Here is a 19,379-nt window from a genome sequence, read left to right on the forward strand (position 1 = left end):
TCATTCCCCTGGCTTCCATTTTTTGGTGTTACTGTTCCTTTAAGCAATAATATAATTTTTTTAATTTGACATTTATCTTGGTTCTGTTCTGTTGTAAATTCTATACAATTATACAACATTATACAACTATAAAATGTTAATTATCCAATCCAATTCTATCCAAAATAAAATAAATAGATTCTGTCTTTTAATTTGATTTTTAGTGCATAAATTAAGACCATCCTAATCGTGAGTTGAAATGGGAGGTTGAAGTTTTGGAAACCTATACATGCTGTACAGTGCTGTATAATATTTTGCAGAAAATCTATTTATAGCAGATTGCATCACCCTGAAACATATTCTCCAAGGTTTGTTAGAAACATAGTGGCTGAATGCCTGGATTTAAAAAGGCTGAAATATGTTAATCTAATGGAACATGCTGTGGGTCATTTTGACCTCATACTGGAAAGATTTAAACAGATTATTTTTCTGAAACCTGATAAAATGGAAATGGGCTTCTGTAAAAGAAGTTAGAGGCTTTCAAATGGGATATACATGTTATTTCTGAATTGCATATATACAGTCCGGTGGTGGTGGATTATAATTATTAGTAGTAGTATGGCCAGGGTGGCATCTCAGGGCAAATAATTCCACAGGGAGAAAGGGACAAAACTATCATACATACCACCATATGCCCAGGAGCAGTAACCCATAACAACCAATAAGATGTTTGCTTTTAAACATGTGACAGGTAAATTGTAACTGCTGATTGGTTGCTATGGGTTACTGCTCCTTTGCAAATTTAGTGCCTTTTGTTACATAACCCCCTTAATCTAATATATGTGCAGCTGGCAACGACTGGTTTACTGGTAAACCAAGGAATTTAGTTGGCAGTGACCAATCTCCTCTTCTGTGGGTGATAATTAGGGATGCCTGAAAAAGAAAAAAAAGTCTATGTTAGGACTTTTGCAGCCAATCCCGCTTAAAAAAGGAAAAGTCACCAGCGTTTTTGAACTTTAATGCATTTTCGACACACATGATATGATGTAAGTGACAGAAGATTGAGGAAGATCTATCTTATTTTTTGCACTTCGCCTGGTCTGAGGTGGTAAAGTCAACTTTGGCAAAAGAGGTAACGTTCAGTAAAATCTGCACTTTAGTGAATTTGCGGAGTAACGATCGTTCCCCAGACCAAAAAGTCACCTGGCAATAGAGTGTGAATGAATGCTAGTGACCAGGGGCCAGCAACCTTTACAATCAAAAAGAGCCATTTTGCCCCTTCTTCCACTAAAGAAAAATAGTTTGGAGCCGCAAACCATAACCCAACTTATAAACATTTAAAAGTTTTAACCTTTTTTTAATTTTAACTGTTACAACAACAGAATACAACAGAAGTGCAGTGTGTGTGTAGGCCTACTTTGAAATAAATTAAACACTGAATAGCCCTATTAAATGCTAGTGTTCTCATCTCTGACTTCTGTTTCTGAAGCTCCATGCTGATCTTCCTTCTCTTGTCTTGAGTGTGTGACCGCAATAAGGACCATGATGAATCATCTTGCTGCGGCTCGGTCTTGCCTGTCACTCCTGAGACATCTATACAGCCCTCACAACTGCTGGCGGCTTCCTGAGTGTGCAACCGCGGTAAGCTTCGCACACTCAAGAAGCCGCCTGCAGGTGTGAGGGCTGTATAGACAGGAAAGGCAAAGCCGCAAGACCGAGCCACAGCAAGCAGGCTGAAGAGCCGCATGAGGCTCCGGAGCCGCAGGTTGCCTACCCCTGCTAGTGACAGTCCCGTTCGCTAGTGAATTGGCACCTGCGCCTGTTAGTGAATTGGAGATGTCCCTGTGGGTGGCAATGCTGGTGAAAAGTTGTTAGTTTAGTGAATTTAGTGAATGTTCCCCTTAGAGTGTATAAGGATATGAGTTAGCAATATAAATTATTACATGATAAAAACAATATCTCTTCCACAGCTGAATGGTTACTTTTTAAAGTCGTGACAAGTTACAATACTCTCAGAGTATGCTTTACACAGGACTATAATTTGAGCACTAGTGGTTTTTAAAACACAGTTGACCTTTTATTTGTTGTGCATTAGGTACCTCAAGATTTTACACAGTACAGTGCATTCACTTCTCAGAAAGCTGGAAGAATGTCTAGTGAAATGTTACTTCCATGATTTAATGGGCAAGGGTATTAGTGTGCGCGAAGAGTAATAGTCCACCACAAGTGGCCAGTGGCCAGAGTACAAGGTCAGAGAAAAGAAAAATCACCGGCACAACAGGATATCTCTAGCAGGGAAACCCTTGCTCGTTTATTTGCGGATGCAACGTTTCGGGGCGTAACCCCTATGTCAAGCATGTTGTGGAGGTTGCCAATACCTCCTTCATCGAGCACCAGGTGTCACGAGATTCGGACGGCCAGCGTGTGCGAGGTGACTCCTCTTTTCTTCCTACAGAGTACAAGGTCCACACAGTGGTGCTTCTCTCAGGATTTCCCTTTCTATGTGTCTATTCATTTGATTTGAAAACTTCTGGCTGCTCTGCTGACTACCATCCACCAATCTCTCAATCGTACACTGAGCTATGACAAGATTTAACATCTCACTAACAAGTTCTACCTTTTAAATTTCCATCTATTTTGGCCTCCTGCATCTTCTGCACAATCTAGCCCCTACAGCAAGGGAGGTCTATAGAGGCTGAACTTTACAATCCCTCACCTTTTTAAGAATAGGGAACACATGACAACCCTAGCCACTATGAAACTTTAGTTTACCCCAGGGGATACTAAACCAATACACGGGGCACATCTCCCCATACCCAATTTTGATCAAATCCACCCCAATTATGGGTAATGTGAGGCCATAACAATATACTTATCCTCCTGCAGGATAATCAAGTAGGTGCAGAAGGGTGTTTGTGTTAAGACACCTTAATGCATAATCTGAATAAAACCATATGTATAGGCAAAATATGTAAATGAAATTGCAAACCAGCATGCAGCTGGCCTCTAGAAAAAGGGCGCTAAAGAGATGTAAATATAGAAGTGTTGATTGTTGTTTGCTTGTAATTTGTATCCATTTCTGTCTCCATATCAAGTGTGTCCCTTTTTTTCCCAGAAAATTGGGTGGTGCTACATATTTCCCATCATCTCTGTTTGCATACATTTACTTAACACAACTTTTACTGCACACATTTTTAAATCTTAGTTTACTGAGCTAAAATCATGGGAAAGGGTGTTATGGTGAAAATGAGATGATTTGTAGTCTGCTTTTATATGGAAGCCAGTTATCTATTTTCTATATACTATTTTTGCTCATTTAAAAATGCTTAATTTGATGTTAATAATTTTAGTGTTATAAATACTTAATTTTTTCCAAACAATCTCAGTATTATTAATACAATATTGATACATTTGTGACATTTTTATAAAACATTTTTCAGGTTCTATAGTGAATAAATAAACCCCTACTGTATGCAATGAGGATACAATAAGCTGTTCAGAATCCTTCCCAGCTATAAAATCTCCTGGCCTGTGGTCTCACTTACCAGAATGCTGCTCATCTTCTAGTAATATCCTTATTATGCAAAGTATGGAATTATTCATCCTTTACTATGAAGTAATTTCTGGTATAGGTAAATGTTACCATACTGGTGGTTCTTCATTCGGAACCGCTTACAATCATGAATGAATATACATGGTACTTAATAGGCACTGCAAGCATCCTTTTCAAGCTGGCCACAATCTAGTACTAGCATCCTATAAACAGGAGTACATAACGTTTTGAACAAATTCAACCCTCTTAATAACAATTAGCAGCACAGATAATCATGGCATTACAACATTAGTGATCCCGTTTAGCTGAAAAATGTGCGAAAAGAAAAGTCAATGGAAGTCAAAAAATGTCTTCTCGCAACAATTTTATTCTCTCCAAATGCATTTGTCCAAATAAATGGTCAATGGGTGTTTTTTTATGTTGCAGCAAATTTTTGCTGTAGTTTTGCAAAAAGAAATTGCAGGTGACGAAATGCAGGATTTTGTAGTGAATCCATGGCTGGTGGAAAAATTCGCTCATCACTACAGACGATTATCCAATGAAACAGATATTATTACCTTATGCAGAATCTACACTCATATTACTAACACCAAATTTCATATCCCTTCTGGGACCCACCTACTGTATAAGATAAATGAATCTTGTCACAGTGAGCTAACCTGCTTGCCATGCTTTGGGTCCTTGGGATCCATCCATTAAAACAGTTTATTGCCATTTGGAACCTGCTTTATGGAGGTATTAGTAAAGAGTGCACCCATAAATCCCAGTGAGTAGGGATGTAGCGAATGTCGGAAAAAAAGTTCGCGAACATATTCGCAAACTTGCGTCAAAAATGCGAACGGTTCGCGAACGTCGCGAACCCCATAGACTTCAATGGGAAGGCGAATTTTAAAAGCTAAAAAAGACATTTCTGGCCAGAAAAATGATTTTAAAGTTGTTTAAAGGGTGCAACGACCTGGACAGTGGCATGCCAGAGGGGATCAGGGCAAAAATGTATCTGAAAAATACATTGTTGACACAGCGCTGCGTTTTGTGCTGTAAGGGCAGAAATCACACTACATTTCTAAACCTGTGTGTAATAAACTGCTTTAAAACGTCCGGCGTCTACATGCCAATCAAGTCGTGTAAAGGTTACAGCCTGTTCACACGCAAAGACGAAACGCGGCGCTTACTGCAACGCAAAAAAACGCAAAGAGCTTTAATGAATGATACCGTCAAGTGAGCAAATAATAGTTGTTAATTACTAGTTGAGCTTGTCACCTCCAGGATGTTCGTCCTGTTGTTGGCAATATTTCTGTAGTGGTGTGTTTAGCAGTCACTGTGCTTGTGCGCACGTGCACGGTCAGGCAGAGGTAATTCAATGTACAGTGAAGTGAACCAAAAAACACTGATTCTGCAGTGTGGGCCCAGTTTTGGTCTACTTTATTGATCACCTGCGGTGACCATAAAGATGCGATTTTGCCACTGTTGCAGAACCCTGAAAAATTAGGCATGTGTACTTTCCTGAAAATTATGTTTTTTTTGTCGCAGCCACTGAAGCACAGAGGCCAGAAAAAATATGCCATATGAATGCTAAAAATATAATTTTTTTTTGTCGCAGCCACTGAAGCACAGAGGCCAGAAAAAATATGCCATATGAATGCTAAAAATATAATTTTTTTTTGTCGCAGCCACTGAAGCACAGAGGCCAGAAAAAATATGCCATATGAATGCTAAAAATATAATTTTTTTTGTCGCAGCCACTGAAGCACAGAGGCCAGAAAAAATATGCCATATAAATGCTGAAAATATGAATTTTTTTTGTCGCAGCCACTGAAGCACAGAGGCCAGAAAAAATATGCCATATAAATGCTGAAAATAGTCATTTTTTTGTCGCAGCCACTGAAGCACAGAGGCCAGAAAAAATATGCCATATAAATGCTGAAAATATTCATTTTTTTTGTCGCAGCCACTGCAGCACAGAGGCCAGAAAAAATATGCCATATAAATGCTGAAAATATAAAAAAAATTTGTCGCAGCCACTGAAGCACATAGGCCAGAAAAAATATGCCATATAAATGCTGAAAATATTCTTTTTTTTTTTGTCGCAGCCACTGAAGCACAGAGGCCAGAAAAAATATGCCATATAAATGCTGAAAATATGAATTTTTTTGGTTGCAGCCACTGAAGCACAGAGGCCAGAAAAACTCAGGATTTACCTGGATTCAAATGAAACCAGTAGGGTTTGCACCCTAGTTTGTAACGGTGGCGGAGGGAGGAGGACGCTAAAGGACAGCTGTGTGTGGAGTCATGAGGCGTGCAGAGAAGGACAGCTGCATGGGGAGTCAGAACAAGTCTTCCGGCGTGCAGTAACCCTCCGAGATCCACGCCTCGTTCATTTTAATAAAGGTCAGGTAATCCACACTTTTGTGACCTAGGCGAGTTCTCTTCTCAGTTACAATCCCTCCTGCTGCACTGAAGGTTCTTTCTGAGAGGACACTTGAGGCGGGGCAAGACAAGAGGTTCATGGCAAATTGTGACAGCTCTGGCCACAGATCAAGCCTGCGCACCCAGTAGTCCAGGGGTTCATCGCTCCTCAGAGTGTCGATATCTGCAGTTAATGCCAGGTAGTCCGCTACCTGCCGGTCGAGGCGTTCTTTGAGGGTGGATCCAGAAGGGTTCTGGCGCTGCCTTGGACTGAAAAACATTTGCATGTCTGAGCTTACAGAGTGGCCAAAGTGCTTTGTCCTTGCAGGTGCGCTCGTGGCAGGATTACTGGCACCTCTGCCCTGGAATGTTGATGAGTTCCTGAAGTGACATCACCCTTAAAAGCATTGTACAACATGTTTTGCAGGCTGGTTTGTAAATGCAGCATCCTTTCGGACTTGTGGTACGTTGGTAACATTTCTGCCACTTTATGCTTGTACCGAGGGTCTAGTAGCGTTGCGACCCAGTACAGGTCCTTCTCCTTAAGCCTCTTGATACGGGGGTCCTTCAACAGGCATGACAGCATGAAAGACCCCATTCTCACAAGGTTGGATGCAGAGGTATCCATCTCCGCTTCCTCGTTATCAAGGACTACATCATCCACGGTCTCCTCCCCCAGCCACGTACAAGACCAGGGTCCCCAAAAGGTCACCACAAGCCCCCTGGGAAGCCTGCTCCTGTTGGTCCTCCTCCTCCACAAAGCCACCTTCCTCCTCTGACTCCACTTCTGACACCTCTCCCTGCGTTGCAGCAGGTGCCTGGGCTCGTTCTGGTGATTCCGACCAGAAATCGTGCGCTTCCTGCTCCTCGTCACGCTGGTCTACAGCCTCATCTGTCACTCGTCGCACGGCACGCTCCAGGAAGAAAGCAAAGGGTATTAGGTCGCTGATGGTGCCTTCGGTGCGACTGACCATGTTTGTAACCTCTTCAAAAGGGCGCATGAGCCTGCAGGCATCGCGCATAAGCACCCAGTAACGTGGGAAAAAAATCCCCAGCTCTGCAGATCCAGTCCTACCACCCAGTTCAAACAGGTATTCATTGACGGCTCTTTGTTGTTGCAGCAGACGTTCCAACATGAGGAGCGTTGAATTCCAGCGAGTCTGGCTGTCGCAAATTAAACGCCTGACTGGCATGTTGTACCGCTGCTGAATGTCAGCAAGGCGTGCCATGGCTGTGTAGGAACGTCTGAAATGGGCCGACACCTTCCTGGACTGCCTGAGAACGTCCTGGAATCCTGGGTACTTCGAGACAAAACGTTGGACTATTAAATTCAGAACATGTGCCATGCAGGGCACAAGTGTTAAATTGCCCAGTCTCAGTGCTGCCAACAGATTGCTTCCGTTGTCACACACCACTTTTTCGATCTTCAGTTGGTGTGGGATCAGCCACCGATCGGCCTGTGACTGCAGAGATGACAGGAGTACAGATCCGGTATGGTTTCTGCTTTCCAGGCATGTCATCCCCAAGACAGCATGACAACGGCGTACCTGGCACGTCGAATAGCCTAGGGGGAGCTGGGGGTGCACAGGTGTGGAGGAGGAGGACCCAGCAGCAGAGGAGGAAGAAGAGGAAGAAGACGAGGTAGAGAGCGAAGGAGGAGTAGAGGTGGTGGCAGAACCACGTGCAATCCGTGGCGGTGACACCAACTCCACTGTTGTTGTTGAGCCACACATTCCCTGCTTCCCAACCATTACCAAGTTCACCCAGTGGGCAGTGTAGGTGACATACCTGCCCTGACCATGCTTGGAGGACCATGCGTCAGTAGTCATATGGACCTTTGGCCCAACACTAAGTGACAGAGATGCGGTGACTTGGCTCTGCACATGGTGGTACAGGTGTGGTATTCCCTTTTTTGAAAAAAAAAAGCGGGTGGGTACCTTCCACTGCGGTGTCCCAATTGCTACAAATTTGCGGAAGGCCTCAGAGTCCACCAGCTGGTATGGTAAAAGCTGGCGGGCTAAGAGTGCAGACAAGCCAGCTGTCAGACGCCGGGCAAGGGGGTGACTCGCAGACATTGGCTTCTTACGCTCAAACATGGCCCTCACAGAAACTTGGCTGGGGGCAGATGACTGGGAATGGAACTGGTGGTCAAGGTGGAAGGTGGAGTGGAGGGTGGTTCAGACGGGTCAAGGACAGCAGAGGTAGAGCAGTAAGATGCTGGACCAGAAGGAGGGTGGCTTTTAGTTTGTCTGTTGCCTTTGAGGTGTTGCTCCCAAAGTGCTTTGTGCTTGCCGTTCATGTGCCTTCGCATAGAAGTTGTACCTATGTGGCTGTTGGGCTTCCCAAGACTCAGTTTCTGACTGCACTCATTGCAAATTACAACGCTTTTGTCAGAGGCACACACATTAAAAAAATCCCACACTGCTGACCTTTTTGAAGCTGGCAATCTGGCGGTAACAGTAGAGGTTGGCGGCGTTGGCGGCAATGGCGGGTGCGTTGGCCGGCTGACCACAGGTGCCGATACATGTTGTTGCCCTACTGTTCCCTGCGAGCTGTCCTCCCTGCTTCTTCTAAGTCTTATTCTCCTCCTGCCTCTCTGACTCTCCGTCTCTCCATCTGAACAATCCTCCTCTTGCTCTCTTCTACTGGGCACCCACAAAACATCAATCTCCTCATCATCATTCTCCTCAGATGCATCAATTTCTTCTAACAGCTCACAGAAGGAAGCAGCAGCGGGGACCTCCTCATCACTCATTATGTCCATCTCTGTTGTGTTCTCTGCCAGAATTAAATCTGGTGTAACGTCCTCATCTCCTTCATCTTCTTCTGCCAATAATGGTTGCGCATCACTCAGTTCAAGAAACTCATGTGAAAATAACTCCTCTGACTCCAGTGAAGAAGGGGCGCCGGTGGTGGAGGAAGTGTTACGTGGGGTGCCCATAGCAGTGGAGGATGAGGATGTTGTGGTAAAGTTAGAAACGGTAGAGGATGGGGTGTGCTGTGTAAGCCAGTCAACTACCTCTTCAGCATTTTGGGAGTTCAGGGTCATTGCCTTTTTAAAACTGGGCAATTTCCTAGGGCCACAGGATAGCATAGCAGCACGGCCCCTAGTGCCTCTGCGTGGCGGCCTGCCTTTGCCTGGCATTATTTTTAAAACAAAAACAACAACAAACTCAGGTGGTGTTTCTGGAGACGGTATTATTATTGAATATTTAGACAGATTGTGAAAAAGCTCACACAGCTAGATGGCAGTTGTTTGAAAATGAAGAACACACTGGGCAAACAAATTGAAACAATGCCTGCAAGGTCAACGTATACACTACTACAGCAGTGGATACGGAATATATTATTGCTGCTTGAAAAACGTCACTCAGGTGGTGGTTCTGGAGACGGTATTATTATTGATATTTAGACAGAATGTGAAAAAGCTCACACAGCTAGATGGCAGTTGTTTGAAGAACACACTGGGCAAACAATGCCTACAAGGTCAACGTATACACTACTACAGCAGTGGATACGGAATATATTATTGCTGCTTGAAAAACGTCACTCGGGTGGTGGTTCTGGAGACGGTATTATTATTGATATTTAGACAGAATGTGAAAAAGCTCACACAGCTAGATGGCAGTTGTTTGAAGAACACACTGGGCAAACAATGCCTACAAGGTCAACGTATACACTACTACAGCAGTGGATACGGAATATATTATTGCTGCTTGAAAAACGTCACTCGGGTGGTGTTGCTGGAGACGGTATTATTATTGATATTTAGACAGAATGTGAAAAAGCTCACACAGCTAGATGGCAGTTGTTTGAAGAACACACTGGGCAAACAATGCCTACAAGGTCAACGTATACACTACTACAGCAGTGCATACGGAATATATTATTGCTGCTTGAAAAACGTCACTCGGGTGGTGGTTCTGGAGACGGTATTATTATTGATATTTAGACAGAATGTGAAAAGCTCACACAGCTAGATGGCAGTTGTTTGAAGAACACACTGGGCAAATAATGCCTGCAAGTGCACTACTATTGGTGCACTACTATGAAGAACAGCAAACAGCACTGGACACGTTAAAGAACAGTAAGATAAGTAAAATAAAAAAAAAAATATATGTATATTAAAAAAAAAAATTACTCGGGTTGGTGCTGCTGAACTACTAGGAGCAGCACAGTAGCACCCAGTCCCACTCCCCAACACAGCTAGACTAATAGCACTGGGCTCTTATAGTAGCAAAGTAAAAAAACAAAAAAGAAAATAAAAGCAGTCCTTACAAGGACTATTGGGTTATAACAGCAGTCAGCAGATGAGATCAGAAGAGATCAGTGCCCACAGCAGCTACATACAGAGCACTGCAGTAGAAGGTAGATTACTAGCCAGCAAAGCTACCTAACCTAAAATGTCCCTCAAATCCCTGCACAGTTCTGTCCCTCCAATACAGAGCAGTATCAAGTAGATTTACTAGCCAGCAAACTTACTATCAACTGTCCCTCAAATCACTAACAGCTCTCTCCTACACTAGCTCTTCCAAGCACACACAGGCAGAATGAAAAAACGCTGCAGGGCTTCAGTTTATATATGGAAGGGGAGTGGTCCAGGGGGTGTGGGGGTGGTCCAGGAGGGAGAGCTTCCTGATTGGCTGCCATGTATCTGCTGGTCTGGGGTGAGAGGTCAAAAAAAAGCGCCAGCTAAGGCGAACCCAAAATGGCGAACGTCGCGCGACGTTCGCGAACATTCGGCGAGCGCGAACAGTCGATGTTCGCGCGAACAAGTTCGCCGGCGAACAGTCCGGGACATCCCTACCAGTGAGCATTGCTCTGGACTGGTTACTACAGAGAGCTATGGTCCACTACCTTCCAGCATTCAACAATCTTTGGACAGTCCAACACTGACTGAAAGAATGAAACATCTGGCTAAAACATTTATGGTGTTTGGCAGTTAGGTTTTTTCTTATTCATTTACACTTGACTGGATTAGTTAGGATTAGTTAATTAGTTGGGATTAGTTAACCAGTTGGGAACTGGCATTATCTATTGCCTCTTCTAGTCCTGTGGGTGATGATTTGTTATATATCTAGCTATGTTTTCATATGCTGACCTAACAGACCCAGGAGCCATGTCAAGAGCTTGAGAATCATATTTTTGATCGAATTGTTGTGTTTCAAATTAAAGGAAGTGTTTTAACAAGCCGTATTTTTAACATGTATAGAGAGCAGAATTCTGACAAATTTCAATTGGTTCTTACTATTTGCTTTTGAAATTTGTTGACATCTTTCATTTTGCAGCTTTTGGGCATGGCATTTAAATTGTTAGTAAGCAGGGAAAAGTTTTCAAATCAAAACGGAAGATTAATCATATAAGACCTGAGAAGAAGGAGAAAAAAAATTAAAAATAGGGGGCGTGGCTAGCTGAGCTACCAAACGGCCGCATTTTTCTGGCGCTCCTTGGGTAATCAATAAAAACCCACTAGGTCCAAATAACCCACAGTTAAAAACACCAACGGGGTCATCCATTGGACAGAGGAACCAGCCATTGATAATCCGGTAAAGAAACTAGCATTTTAGCAGCGTCTGGAGCCGAGAACGCAACACGGCCTAGTAAAGCAGGAGAAGCCGCAGACTTCAGTGAGCGGGTCCCCCCAGGAAGCGCTGTACCCGACGAAGCCAGGGAAGGAGCCTGTGGGAGGCAGAAAAAAGAAGCAGCAGGGGGTGAGTGACCCTAAAGCAAGAGGGGCCCTCAGTATAAACCCAATCTCACAGTGCACAGCTAGCATAAGTACTAAAAAAATGCCACAGGCACCAGTAACCTAGCCCACTTAAGACATTGCAACCCTGTCCTGCTGGGCCCATAACAGCCACTACCACCAAGGGCAAAAGGCATAGCAGCTTACTGGACAGAGATTGTTGCATATAGGAAGGGGCAAGAATCCCTCACCACCCCTACTTACTACTACAGAGGCAGCTCTGGAGCCATTATCTGAAGCAAGCACCCCCACAACCATCAGCATTTAATATCAGAGGTGCAGCAAAAATAATCCGCTGAGCTAACAGGAGCAGCACAGACAGACAATAGCAATAACAGAAGAGATCAAACCACCACCTAGAATGGACATATAAACTGAGAGCTACCACCCACTCCTCCTGGATCTGAACTCAGAACAGAGATCCAGGAGGACCTTCGAACCACCGTTTCTACTCTGAGCAAAGATATCAGGCAGGTGGGAGAGAGAACCGACCACCTAGAAAACAAAATGGCGGAACTAATAAGCTCACACAACCAAGTAATAGACGCAAACAATGCCATAGAGGAAGATATTCAGAAACTGACAGCTAAACTAGCAGACTTAGAAGATCACAACAGATGCAAAAACGTCCGGATAAGGGGGATACCTGAACAGATCACTGCCCAAGAGCTAAACGCATATGTACGTACATTGATCGGAGAAATACTCCCGGATGTCCCACCGGACCATACGTTGCTAGATAGAGTACACAGGCTACCATGGGCAAAAAACACCCCACCTGGGTCCCCAAGAGACACCATTACAAGGATACATTACTACTATGTGAAAGAGCAGCTGCAATACAGCTTTAGAAACAAGAAAGATATCCCAGATAAATACAGTAGCCTACAATGTTTTGCAGACCTATCCAGCTACACACAGCAAAAAAGGAAGGAGTTTGCAACTGTAACAGCCATATTAAGAAACAACAACATCCAATATAGATGGCTCTATCCCGTGAAAATACTGATCACTAAAGATGGATCAACAGAAGTTGCAGACACTCCTCAACGCGCAGAACAACTACTGAAGAGGTGGAACCTATGGCAGCCGACAAATACTAAAACAGGTGATAAACTTCCAAAGAGGTCCCGCCTGCAACCTGAATGGGACATCCAAACCAGGCAAAGCAGTAAGAGCCTTAAAGCACAAGTCATCTCGGAGGAGGCCGACACGGACACAAGACTCTTGTACGAGCTGCAGGGCCAGTCAAAAAGCCTAACTTAAGGCAAAGAAGCAAGGGGGGTCCAGTCTAATCCAACATTACTTGTACTCATCAGCATGGGGATAAAGATAGTTTCACATAATGTGAATGGCCTCAATAGCCCACAGAAAAGATCCAAAGTAACACAATGGAGTAGACAACACAATATTGACATACTACTACTACTACTACTACAAGAGACACACCTCACAAGCCAGAAACAAACAACTAATAACCTAAAACAATTCCCAACGCAAATTTACGCTTCAAACACAGTGAAGAAAAATGGAGTAGTGATCTGGATAAACAAAAAATTGCCGCATAAGATGATAAATCAACCCATAGGTTGATACTTAATCCTCAACATTAAGATATATGAGCAAGTTTACACTATAATAAGTGCATACAGTCCCAACAGACACCAATCAAGATTTTGTAGCAATATTTTCAAAAAAATAAACAGAGAAAAGGTGGGCTACATAATACTAGGAGGAGACTTCAATACTCCTCTACAATATGAGCTAGATATAAAAACCTCAAGAAAGACCACGCAACCACAGCAAGCCATGCAGAAACACTTAACACAGGAGATGTTATATGATGTATGGAGAATATAAGATGGAACAGAAAGAGACTACACATTTTACTCTCATCCCCATTCCAAATACTCCCGAATTGATAGTTTTTTTGTAGATAAGCATCTTCTTCAAGCTATCCATAAATCAGATATAGGATCAAGCACATGGGCAGACCATTCCCCGATTGGGATATCACTAGATACTACCCAGCGGATTAGGCAACAATACCAATGACGACTCAATGACTCATTACTTCAAAATAAAACAAATCTTGAGGAATGTAGAAGGATTCTAAGAAACTACTTTCTTACAAACAAGACCCCACAACAGAACAAACCACACTATGGTGTACACATAAAGCAGTCATTATTTAGAGGACAACTCATAAAAATAGCCTCAACAACAAAAAAGAACAGGTATAACACATTATGTAAGCTAATGGAGCGACTGCTAGACCTAGAAGCCCAAAACAAACAACAACCTAACCAGACCAAAACAAAACAGATAATAGACTTGAGATATCAAATACAAGGTATAGAAAACAAAAAAGTGGAATGGCAACTACAACGATTAAAACTGCACAGATATACAAAAGGCAACAAAGCAACAAAACTACCAGCTAACCAACTAAAACAGAGACAAACAAACCAATCAATAGCACAATTAACCACCTCATTTATTTATAACAAATCCTAAGGAAATATCAGACCAATTTGCGGATTATTACTCCTCATTATACAACCTAAACCAAGATAAAACCACCCCACAACCCACCAAGGAAGTGATACGACAATTCCTAACAGCAGCAAATTTACCCCAAATACAGGCACAACAACTCAATCAGATAAATATCAGCATTACAACAGATGAAGTAAAAGGAGCTATAAAAACCACCCCCATAGGGAAAGCGCCTGGTCCAGACAGATTCGCAACCGCATACTACAAAACCTTTCAAGATATACTAGCACCGCACCTTACAAATCTCTTCAACCATGTGTTCCAAGGAGGCTCCTTCCCGGAAGAAATGTTAGCAGCTACGATAACTACGATCCCTAAGCCAGGAAAGAACCCAACAGCATGTGGAAACTACAGGCCTATCTCCTTACTTAACACAGACTTGAAATTATATGCCAAAATTATAGCTAACAGATTAGCGAAAATATTACCCTCCTTACTTCAATTGGATCAAACAGGATTTACCAAAGGCAGGCAGGGACCAGATAACAGCCAGAGAAAAAATCTTCGTACAGCACCTTGTCGTTTTAAAAAAATGCCTTTATTCAAAATTTCATGGCAAACCTGGTCAGGCCGATGTGGCCTTTTATCATGCTTCGGCCTGAAACGTTGCTGACCAGGTTTGCCATGAAATTTTGAATAAAGCACAAGGTGCTGTACGAAGAATTTTTCTCTGGCTGTTCCTGGTGGATGATGGACCACTGATGGTACGTGCACCTGGCTTTTGAGAATTCAGGGTTAACCTGAGCTGACTCTAATCAGTTTCTAGGGACCAGATAATAACACTAGGAAAATGTTAGCACTTATTGAAGTAACAGAGAAAAGGAAGAACCCAACAATACTGTTTAGCTTAGACGCCAAAAAGGCCTTCGACAGAGTCGAATGGACTTATCTGAACTCCGCATTACAATTTTATGGACTACACGGCCCAATCAAACATGCCATACTATCCCTATACACTAAACCCTCTGCGAGAGTAAACAACATGGGATTCCTCTCTAAACCATTCCAAATAACCAACGGAATGAGGCAAGGCTGCCCACTATCACCTCTCATCATCAACCTCACATTGGAACCCCTTGCCAGAACAATAAGGAACTCAGCGACTGTAAAGGGAATACAGGTGACAAACATGCAGCATAAACTCGCAATTTTCATGGACGACATTATCTTAACATGAACAAAGCCAGAAACATCACTAGAAGCGGTCACACAGATCCTCAGACCCTACCAAAATTGCAAACCCAATACACCTATCAATGGCAATCCCACTCCATAAACTATCTGGGAGTAGAACTGGCCAGTAACATAACCAAAATATATGAGGCAAACTATCCCAAGCTACTAATAGAAATGGACTCCCCTATACACGTCTTGGCTGGGCAGAATCGCAACGATCAAGATGATGATATTGCCTAAATTCCTCTATAGCCGTCCCACAAACCTATTTCCACAAAGCACAAAGAACCATCCAAGATTTCATCCGGGCTAAACGGAAACCTAGGATTAAACAAAAATATATGCAACGGGGAGTACAAGAGGGGGGCTTCGGAGTTCCTTGTCTAGAAAAATATTACCAAGCCACAGGGGCCCATTTACTTAGTTCGAGTGAAGGAATAGAAGAAAAAAAACTTTGAATTTCGAATTTTTTTTGGCTACTTCGACCATCGAATGGGCTACTTCAACCTTTGACTACGACTTTGACTTTGAATCGAACGATTCAAACTAAAAAATCGTTTTCTATTCGACCATTCAATAGTCGAAGTACTGTCTCTTTAAAAAAAAAAACCGTTGACCCCCTAGTTCGCCACCTAAAACCTTTCCCATAGGCTTTGCTATCTTTTTTTTGTCAACAAAAATCGTTAGAACGATTCGAAGGATTTAATTGTTCGATCAAACAATTTTTCGAACGAATTGTGGTAAATCCTTCGATTTCGAATATCGAATATTTCAATTCGGCAGTTGAATATCAAGGGTTAATTAACCCTCGATATTCCACCATAAGTAAATTTGCCCCACAGTGTTGGACCAAATGAGAGCATGGAATCTTGCAATTAAAGAACTACATTGGCTCCAGCTGGAACAAGATTCCTTATCTCCTCTCAAGCTTAAGAACATGAATGAAGCAGTATTACAACACACAGAAAATCATACCACCCGAACAGCAGTCAATATCTCAGTTAGGATCAATAAAAAGAAACCACTCTTAAATTACCCAGCACACCAGGCAGGAGTGGAGATGCTAGAAACAAGCATCCCAAACCTTAACTTAAAGAACTGGAGAAATGCAAACCTAACTACTATTGGCCAACTGTATGATAGCACCCTCATAAAAACATACGAACAACTAGCCAAGGAACACAACTTGCCAGCACACGATTTCTACAAATACCTCCAGATAAAACACTTGTTGGGGACTACCAGAACAACAAGCAGCATAACACCAGAGCCATTTGAAACATTACTTGCTCACAACCCACGTTGCCCCAAAAGGCATAGCACGGATATACAAACTACTCACAGAAGAAGATATGGGAGTCCAACTAAGGCATTTTCGAAAAATGGGAGCAAGATCTTCACGTTACAATATCCATGCCACAATGGATAAAAATGGCAAACACTGCATGCAAACTCTCAAAATGCACAAACCATATTGAAAACTCAAGAAAATTGTTCTATAGATGGTACAAAACGCCAACCACCCTTAATCAATAATATCCGAATGTCCCTAAAACTTGCTGGAGAGAGTGCAAGGGAGAAGGTAACCTGCTACAGATATGGTGGCACTGCTCAAAAATTAAAGATCTGTGGCTAGCCACAGAACAAATCCTGGAGCAAGCAACACACCTACAAGTAAAGCTAACTCCAACTCTTGTGTTGCTAAACTATGAACCCATGAATATAAGCGCATCATTTGATTTTTCATATACTAACGGCGACCAGGATTGTAATCCCAAAATACTGGAAAAAAAACCGAAGTACCCAGCAAAAGGGAACTAATAATACTGATAGATTCAAACCTCACACATGAACAAATGGCACTCGGATCCAACCAACGAATAAACCTCAGCTCAACCTCGATGCAAATGTGGAAGAGATGGAAAGAAGAAAATTACTTACCTGGCAAAACATGAGACTAACCCCACCAGCAAGATAGTAGAAAGACAGGCACAGACCCATAATCTGAAAAGAAAGAAGAAAGAATCGACAATCAACTGGCCTCAATTCTGTATGATGGCCCAAATCTATTCCCCTCTCCCCCCACTCTCCCCCTCTTCTCACTTTTCCTCTACACTTTACTCTTCTATCCTGGCAACCTCCTGTCGGATATTAGTTCAGCAACAAGTCAACCCTTATAACTGTTTTTTTTTCTTTCTCAAACCAAAATGTCCACTAATGTCCACTGTGATGCTGTTCATGAAAATGTTAAAACAATTAAAAACTTTTGAATTACAGTATAAAAATAAATTAAAAATAAGGATAATAACATTTAATAAGATTTTTTTGGTTGTGGCCAGTGACCCCCAACAACTTTCTTTTCTTTGCATTTTTGCATTTTCTTTTGCAGACTCGGAAGAGAGATACTGTAGGTCTATCCTGGCAACCTCCTGTCGGATATTAGTTCAGCAACAAGTCAACCCTTATAACTGTTTTTTTTTCTTTCTCAAACCAAAATGTCCACTAATGTCCACTGTGATGCTGTTCATGAAAATGTTAAAACAATTAAAAACTTTTGAATTACAGTATAAAAATAAATTAAAAATAAGGATAATAACATTTAATAAGATTTTTTTGGTTGTGGCCAGTGACCCCCAACAACTTTCTTTTCTTTGCATTTTTGCATTTTCTTTTGCAGACTCGGAAGAGAGATACTGTAGGTCCATCAAACATACTCAGTGTAAATCAAAGATGAACTTGCCTGTAATTTTTGACAAACTTTCCCATTAGATTAGGGAAATGTTAGCAGTCAGCAAAATGACGCCCCAGTGGTTCACAAATTCCTGCTTGTAGGACCAAATTCTTATTTTGACCATCCTTAAGACCTTCCCTGAAACAATGCATACTGTATATGAGGAATCACTGAATCAGCACTATGTTTAAGGAGCCACTGGATTTCATATCCAAAAAGTAAATGAAGCAGTACTATATCTAAAGAACCAGATCAATGATATAGCTAAGGAATCACTAAAATCTGTATCTGAGGAGGTATTGATGCAATGCTACTGTATATCTGAGAAGTAATATGTATCTACAAAGAATCACAGTTTTAACAAAGGAATCTCTTTCACTAATCAGTGTTATTTCTGAGGAGCCACTAAGGAACCACTGGTGTTTATCTAAAGAGTCACTAAAACAACTCTGTATTTGAGGAGACACATTTGTCAAACAAATTCTGGGAACATGTAAATATGGAGGGGGAAAGATGTGAACAGTTATTTATGTATGAATAACTTTTGAGTAAACAAAAATGAAAACACTATCAATTTTGATTTCAGCGATGAGAAACACCTGTGTTTGAATCAAGTTGTCCTGGGAGTTGTAAATTTGTTAATCGGTTAATAATCTTTCCTTTCCATCTGGTATGTTAAATGAAAAGGCCTTCTCTTGGGAATCCTCTACAAAACATAAATTAGAAGTAAATTTGTTTTCCAGGGATTTTGCTGGTCCAGTAATAATTTAAAGATCAAGTAGCTTGTAAATTAAATACAAGAAAATAATCATAATAAGACATATGTTTTCTCAAAATGCAGAATTTTCCCAGAACTACAATTTAGGCAAAAAAGTAGCACCAGCTAGTAATGTCATGCAGTTTGGGGAAAAGTTGCACTCAACACAAAGTGGTCATTCAACAGGCAGGACTTAGGAAGGCTTAGTCATCCCATTTGATTGTATTACGATAGGATATGGATCCAATCAAACTAATCAAACCAATAACAACCCAAAGTTGTGGCAACACAACATGTGATTAGAGGGATGCAAGTCCTAAAGACCATTTAGGTCTTATAGACTTTCATCAAAGTTGTAAAACTATGTTTTAATCATATACACAAATAGAACCAACATTTATATTTCGGTCGATATTTCCACTCTCTATTATAATTACTCTAGAGATCTCTAGTCAATCTTTCTTTCTCTTCC

This window comes from Xenopus laevis, chromosome 9_10S (genome assembly GCF_017654675.1).
Source record: "Xenopus laevis strain J_2021 chromosome 9_10S, Xenopus_laevis_v10.1, whole genome shotgun sequence".
NCBI classification, from domain to species: Eukaryota; Metazoa; Chordata; class Amphibia; order Anura; family Pipidae; genus Xenopus; species Xenopus laevis.